At 35.4% G+C, this 8323-nt stretch overlaps 1 pseudogene; it reads left to right on the top strand.

The window, feature by feature from the left end:
* The first annotated feature begins 3021 nt into the window (after window positions 1-3021).
* LOC132167311 (probable RNA methyltransferase At5g51130) lies at window positions 3022-8313 on the top strand (annotated as a pseudogene).
* The last annotated feature ends 10 nt before the right edge of the window (window positions 8314-8323 follow it).

Here is an 8323-nt window from a genome sequence, read left to right as displayed (position 1 = left end):
TCATTTTTTTTTTTTAAAGATTTAATTTTTTTTTATTTAAATTAATAAAAAATTAATATTTTAATCAGGTAAAACTGGGAGTTTTAAGTGGCCCTAACGGCTGTTAAAAATTTTTGACGGTAGGGAGTTTATTGTAGTTTCAATTTACCACGGGAGTCAATTTCCGAAAAAAAACACCTACGGAGTTTTTAATGAAAGCGCGTTTACCTAAGGAGTTTATATATAATTTTCCTTTGATATATGATTTTATCTAAAATCTGCAGGTAGGTCTTGCAGTTAGAACCAGGAAGAAATTGTTGGGGTTAGCCACAAGAGCAAGAGCTGGTGGTGGTTTGAGGGTAGATGCTGCCAATGTTAGGGACCCTAACTGCAAGTGCAAGCTAGTAATCGATATCACAGGTGAGCCTGCTGGACCACCAAAAATTTCAGGAGGTGGACCACTATGTGCTTGGGGACTTCCACAGGCATATGGTTTTACCTTTAGGGTTGCCCCCCCTAATTTTGACATACCAAAATCCTAAGTGGCAGCAAGTGACACAATTCCACTTGGAAGTAATCAAAATGCAAACACGGACAAGGGGAAAAGGAAAGGGAAGCAGAAAATATAGCAACCATGAATGTTTGTGAGTTGGTGTGCTTTGTGAGTTAATGAATGTTATATAATTATTTTGTGACATGAAGACAGACCCATGTTTTGTAATTATTTTGTGACACAATGACAGGCCCATGTATGTGCTGTTATTATTTTATGACATGAAGACATGCATATGTAATTCTAACATTTTGTGCTCACCATATTAGCTAATGTGGTGACTTTTTTAATGGTAGTTGTGGATGATAGTAAATGTCAATGGTAATGTTTTTGAATGTTTGTGAGTTGAAGTGTTTTGTGAGATAATGAATGTTATGTAATTCTTTTGTGACATGAAGTCAGGCCGATGTTTTGTAATTATTTTGTGACACGAAGACATGCCTATGTAATTGTAATATTTTGTGTTCAAGGTGTTTGCCAATGTGGTGGCTTTTTGGTTGGTAATTGTGGATAATGGTAAATGTCAATGGTAATGTTTTTGTTCACCACAATATAGTAGGTAAATTACTATAAAGTGTGCCATGGTAATTGCTCATTATGACCATTTCGATTGATGTTAATGTACATAAGTTACAACTCTTACACAATATAGTAGGTCAATTACTTTTCTTACACAAAAACAGTACTTAAATTACTTGTCTTACACAAAAAAAAATACTAGGTAAATTACTTGTCTTACACAAAAATAGTGGGCAACACCACATCACAAAATACATTGCACCATAAGGTTTTTATTACACATTTCACACAAGATGCATTGCAACAGTTTCCATTACACATTTCATTACATGCTCAGGGTAACATCAACCTTGAAGAATATGTATTAGACACGGGATAAAACATCAATACAGTAAGGAGAATAAATGAACATGCTAAGGCAATCCGGTACTTCATCTCTTTTGCATGAAATTTGTTTTTCTGCATTTGTAATTGCATTTTAAAATTAACAGATGCAACCCCTATTTTGGCCTTATATTCAGCAACTTCAATCTTGCATTTCAAAATTTCATTCGAGATTGTTGTTCCAATCTGCGAACGTTTAGTCTTCAAATTCTCGTGCCACTCAGACAGTTTTGAAACGACTCGCTTACCATGTTGACAAATATCTAGATCTACCCATTTGAAAAAGCCACATCCACAGTTGTCTGAATTCTACACAATCAGATCAATATAAATTAGATCTCACACAACTATTATGATACCATAAGCCGCCAACACTATTTCTGGACAAAATAGAGTATCTTGCTTCAATCAAAAATGCTTCATTCAAAATCCTTCATAAAGTTTCAAAATCAATCAAAATATATCACAACTAATTTCATGAACAAACTAAACCCTAAACTATACTCAGCTATCATGACTATTTAACCAAAAACATCGAACCAAGCCACCATACTCATCTATCATGACTATTTCCTATATCGAACCAAAGTACTCAGCTAAAATACCCAGTTAAGCAAAAAAATTTTAGCAAATACCCAGCTAAGAAAACAAATTTCAGCAAATACCCAACTCAAATTTTATGTTAAGCAAACAAATTTAAGCAAATACCCAGCTAAAAGCCGTATCATCCCCAACCGAATCAAAATACCCAAAGCAAATAAAATAGCCCATAGTTGCGAGAAAAAATAAGATCAAGAGCTGGATTGCGAGAAAAAATGCCAAAAAAAATCTTACCATATAATTTTTCACATGTATAAAACCTTTTACCGAAATTCGGTAGCGTGAATGCTGTTAATTTGTGTGATCTCCTCCCACATTTGCACATTGGATTGTTGGTTCCTGTTCCTGGGTCGATGACTTCACTGACTTCACTGTCGGCTTGATCCATAGTAGGTATCAAATGGGTATAACGAAGCAGAATAATGAAATGGTCAGCGCAAAGAAGAAGAACAAGAAAATAGGGGCTATCCGAAGAAGAAGAAAAAAAAAAGTGGGGCTTTCGGTATGTGGGTATGAACGAAAGAAAGAAGAAGCAGATGATTAAATGGTGAAGAGGCAGGGAAAGAAAGAAGAGGCTTCAATAAAGTTTCAGGGGTAAAACGGGGCTTTCAATAAGTTTTCTCCGCATGCGCGGTACATGTGACCCCTTCCGTTAGGATTTTATAGAAAATCTTAACGGAAGGGGCAAAGTGAACGAAACTTAAAATTTGATACATAAAAGTGAGAGTTTTTGAACAGTAGAGAGTGTCTGCAAAAAACGCGAAAGTTTGGGGGTAAGTGAAGTTTCCCGTATATAATAAATCAAAAATATCTTAAGAATGTAAAGCGCCAAAAATACAAAACGAGAACACTGAGTTTGTGAAGAAAAAAAACAAAGAGGGTTACCCAGCCGCCCACTCTCCCTCCGTCGCACCTGTCTCTCTCACTCCGGCGAAATATGTCCAGCGACTCGAGAGGAAAATCGTTGGTTAGGAAAATGATTTGGCTTGAAAATTTGGTTAAGAAAATGAAAAGGGAGACTATGTTGGCTGTTGTTTGGATTAATGGCCGAAGAGGGGAGACTATTTTGTGGGTATGTCGTTGCTGGGTTGTGATTTTGGTTGAAAAGAAAAAAAGGGATTTGTTTTGGTACTGGGTTTCGATTTTGGCCGTAGTTTGTTATTAGGTGGGCGATTTTGTGATGGCCAAATGGTGTTTCGGATTGAATTTTCGGATTTAGGATGGGTTTTTCTTGAGATATATGAACATCTACATTTTACAAGCACATAACTAATAATTGCTTTTCATTTTTAAACTCATGCTAGTGAGAATTTAGTAAACAGATTGTGAAGGTAGATTGTCTTCTCTCAAACAGATTGTAAACAAAAGACATGATAATTAATATACCTGTAAATTATAATCCTAAGCTTAAACCCTACACTACAGCACCGTGCCCTGCGAAAAAAGCATTAAACCCTTCTTATTGAGGTACCAAGGCTTCTCAAAGACGAAAAAGAGAAAATGAAAATGGAGGAGAAAGGGAAGGGCGAAGAGAGAGCAGCAGCAACACCAGCCGAGGAAGGAGTGAAGCAGCAGAGGAAGAAAAAACGCAAAGAGGTTTTCCCATTTGGCAATTATAGAAACTACTACGGCTACCGTGTAATTTCTTCCTCATACTCTTTTCTTTTATTATTATTATTATTTTTTTCTCTAGAGAGCCTTTTTTTTTTTTTTTTTTTTTTTAACATGGGGTTCGTTTTATTTATTTATTTTTATTTGCTTCGTTCAATTTTCTCGCCAACCAAATGTGGGATTAGTGTTTCTATTCAGTTTTCGAGTACACAGTTTCATTTTTTCATTGCAAGTTTGGAGTTCTTGTGGGCATGAGTTTGAATAATAATGGTGACCAGTGAGTGTTACCATGTGGCTATGAAATGCAGTATTTTGTTTTTTTTTTTAGTTGTATAAAAAAGGGGATAATTGTATTTCTTTTTTTTTATGTAGATTTTGAGCTTATGATTTAGTTTAGGTGTATTTTGTTCATGATATGTGGTGGCCCAGTTTGAAAAACTTGGGAGGATTACTATATTAAGGTTTTGGGAATTTGGGTATTAGCTCAGCTTATGTTTTTAGGAGTGGTTTTAATAAATCACATTTAAAATGATGTTAAATTTTGTTGTTTTATTTGATGTTCCAGATAGGTCAGGACTTGGAGGAGGAAGATCCTCGGTTAAAGGTCCTGAAGAAGGGATGGTTTGAAGACAAGGACTGTCTTGATATTGGCTGCAATAGTGGGTTAATTTTCATCCAAATTGGTAACAAGTTCTCAGTTGAAATATCTATTTATTATTATTGCATGTGTCTTTTGCAACTGTTAAGCCTTTGTTGGTTGGTTGCAATAGTATTTAAATGAAATTGTTCTTAACTATTTTCTAATTTTTTTAATGGGCTTCAAAAGAAGGTTCCAGGAGGTAGTATGCTTAATTAGGAAAGTTCTTTACATACTAAGAAGGAACCTCTGACTTGTGAAATCTTGGAACTGTCATGTTTATCTCAAGTTATGCCTTCTCTTTTTATTTTTTATTATTTATATTTTTTTGGGGGGCATAGTTGCTATGTGCCTGGTAGTAGTTTGGGAATAAAGTTGACAGCACATGTGATGTATCTCATTTCAGGTTTTGCATGTACATGTGTTTACAGAGACTGATATTTAATTATTGTTACTTTTGTACAGCTAAAAAGTTCCAATGCCGCAGCATTCTTGGAATTGACATTGATTCTAGTAAGACTCTATTCATATTAATCTGTGCCCTTTGCCCTATGATTTTGTTGCTTCCTATTTTCAGCCTGTTGGTAAAAATTGAAAAATTGTTCTACATTCCCAGAGTAACACTTTTTAGCATTATGGCCTAAAGGTGCCAACAAACTACAGCAGACTTGACACTGATAATTGTTTATATATTTGCACATGTCACATTGAAAGACCTTGGTGCTGTTCATATGCATGTAATGTGTCCATATTCTAGTTTTTTGAGCTTGTTTTGACCATATAGCCTTTTGTAGTTAAAGATGAGTTGTCATGCCTGTTTCCCAATATTGACGACTCTCCTAGAATATGATGCAATTTGTTTGTGAGTGTTGGACTCTGATAAGTATCAAGACCCAGCTTCAATGTTTTATTTTTGAGATACTTGGGCCATTTTCTATCCAAACATTCTTTAATTTCAGTTTGGCTGCTATAGGTTGTTTTTGTCATTTAAAATTATGGGTTTACGAGCATATGACAAACTTTGTACTCAACTTTTGAAGTTCTTCACTTTTGAAATTGACAGACATCAAGGATTGCACTTAATCTAATATTCTTTATGTGTCAGATCGAATAGAGGACTCATATTGGCATCTCAGAAAATTTGTGAAATTGGAAAGTGCTCGAAAGACACATGCAAAGTCTTCCAAATTGGAGGTTGCAGAGAGTGCAAATGGTCCAGAGCAGAGCGTTACTGCATCATCCAATGAAGAGACAAAAGGAATTTCAAGGGATTGTTCCCCTTCTATGAAAAGAGATCTGTGTGACATTGTCTCTTTCTGACCGGAAAATTTTGTTCAGAGTCAGCATCCACGAGAGAAGCAATATGATACAATTCTTTGGTAAGTTTTTTTGGGTTATATTATGTCTATGAGAGAATATTACTTTTGGTGGCAATAATTTTTTTTACGAAAGCTCCGATGTTACCCAAACTTTTTACTTAAGACTTAAAAAGAAGAAGAAGATAGAAAGAAGGGTAAATTACACTTTTCCCTCTGAAAAGACACTTTTTGCATCATTTTATACATCTCAAAGGCATTGCAACGGGAACTTGAAATTGGGAGGTTGATTGCCACATTTTGAAGTTTGGTGGAGACATTAAGAATGGGGTGATAGTTTGAGGAGACAAAATGTAATTTACCCAAGAAAAAATTAGCTTAAAAAATCAATGCAAAACTTGTGGTAATAGGATTTTATTGTTACTTTTTCTTTGAAACCCCCCCCACCCATCTCTCTATTTGCCTCTCTCTACAAAACTCTAAACACAAAATGGTAATAATTATTTTTACCAAAAGTTCAATATGTCTTAGTATGGGTAAAAGGAAAGAGTGTCTTCTGGGGCACCTTCTAAATGCTATTTTAGGCACACAATTATAGTTCTAATTTTGCTTAACCTTAATGTGCTGCTTGTTTGATGAAATGGATTTGTCCTGCATTGCAGTTTGAGTGTGACAAAATGGGTTCATCTTAATTGGGGCGATGACAGATTAATTACATTATTTTCAAAGATTTGGGGATTGCTTCTTCCGGTAATTGTTATTTATATTCTCTTATTTTGCACATGTTATTTTCTTTGAAGTATTGATGGGGATTGTGGTTGAGGATGGTTGTGGTTTTATGGTATTGCCACCTTGTTATATGGAATGGTCTCTGAACAAGTTAATTCTTTTCATAAGCAGGGTGGCATTCTTGTGTTGGAACCTCAACCTTGGAAGTCATATCAAAACAATCGTCAGGTGTCTAAGGTAATAATTTTTTAGCAAATTGCAAGTCTACATGATAGCTATTCTATATATATAAATAGAACTAAGTACCTGTTGGTTATTAAAAAGTTTAATTATAAAGGACGCTGCAAACACTTCTGTTGCTTGCAGCAATTGTACACAATGTTTACGATAGGTGTTGCAAAAGGCTGTATATCATGAGATTCCTTGCGTCTCTCATAAAGTCCTTTGCTACTAGGTTGTAGTGTTAGCTCTTCAGGTTTCTGGGATGTTGTTGATCACTGGAAGTGATCGTAGTTCTGGAATCTTCAGCAATAGTTCTGATAATGAGCAGAACCTAAGCCTTCTTATACTTATTACAGGGAGAGGGCTCTTGCTTCTTTCAGATTCTCTTTTGGCTGTCTTTTATTAAAAAAAAAGGGTTAAGTACTTTTTTACTTCAGTTTGCACTTTTTTATTTTTTCCCCCTAGATTTCCAAAACAGTCAAATCTAGTACCTCACCTATGGGAAAATATAAAATCAATACATCATTAATTTTTTTTTTTGATACGTTTAATTCTCAAGTCAGCCAAAACTCACCACGTAACAGAATTTTTGTCAGTCCCAATTAACAGAATTCCACGTTATCGCCACGTAAATGAGCTATAAGGCCAGCATCTGTCCCTGGTTCCACGTTGGTACATGTAATTGGCCACATCATCTAACCGGATTCCTCCTAAACCCTCGCCACATTATCTAAACCCGAATCGAGCTCAGGTTTGAAGGAGGAGGAATCCGATTAGATGATGGCCAGTTACATGTGTCAACAAGGAACTAGGGAATGATGTCGGCCTTACAGCTCATTTACGTGGCGATGATGCAGAATTCCGTTAATTTGAATTGACGGAAACTAACGAGGTATTGATTTTGTATTTTCCCAAAGGTGAGGTACCAGATTTGACTGTTTTGGAAACTTAGGAGAGAAAAAATAAAAAAGTGCAAACCAAAGTACTTAACCCCAAAAAAAAAAAAAAGAAGAAAAGAATCATTTTACTGGAAGCTGACCTTCCTTGGGTCTTCAGTGATCTGAATAAAAAATCTTACAAATTGGCGAATAAGCTTTTCACCATTCAGCTTCCTATGTAATATTATCCCTTATTGCTTAATTAGATCTGCCGAGGGTCTTAAGGCATTGCTTTCTACTCATTTTGCAGACAACAGCAATTAATTAAAAGAATATTATTTTCCATCCAGAATGTTTTTGGGAAATACTTCTAGACAAGGTGTGTTATGTGTTTTTGTTCTAGCATTGGTGCTGAAGTTTGAACACAGATAAACAAATGGAATAGGGCACTTATTTCATCTTTTGTTTGCTAACATCCTTAGATGTCTGACGTTTAAATTCCTTCCCCACCTGCATTTTGATAAGTAGGATATCTGATATTTAACATAATTGCAGATTGGGTTTAAAAAAGTAGAAGATATAACTTCCAGCTTGTTGGGCAGCAAAGCTGGATTCAACAGACAAATTTTGGTCTTCCACAAATGAATCATCAACTAAAACAGCATTTTCGAGCACGATCCCCCTAGCATATGTAATCATTTCTCTATCTTTATGGAGGTAGAATAGGTTGTAAAGTTCTGAGAGTTACATTTTAGACTGGTTATTGACTTGTTACTACAGCCTAAGCCACAAATTGATGGTTGAATACCACAGGGAAGTTCAGAAAACTTGGATGATGCATGACTTAGACAGACTGGAGTAATGCTACTAGTTTTCCTTGTGTCCTTTCAAGAAT

This window comes from Corylus avellana, chromosome ca1, assembly GCF_901000735.1.
Source record: "Corylus avellana chromosome ca1, CavTom2PMs-1.0".
Taxonomy (NCBI): domain Eukaryota; kingdom Viridiplantae; phylum Streptophyta; class Magnoliopsida; order Fagales; family Betulaceae; genus Corylus; species Corylus avellana.
The sequence above is the reverse complement of the archived record's forward strand: the minus strand, read 5'-3'. Positions and strand labels throughout refer to the sequence as shown.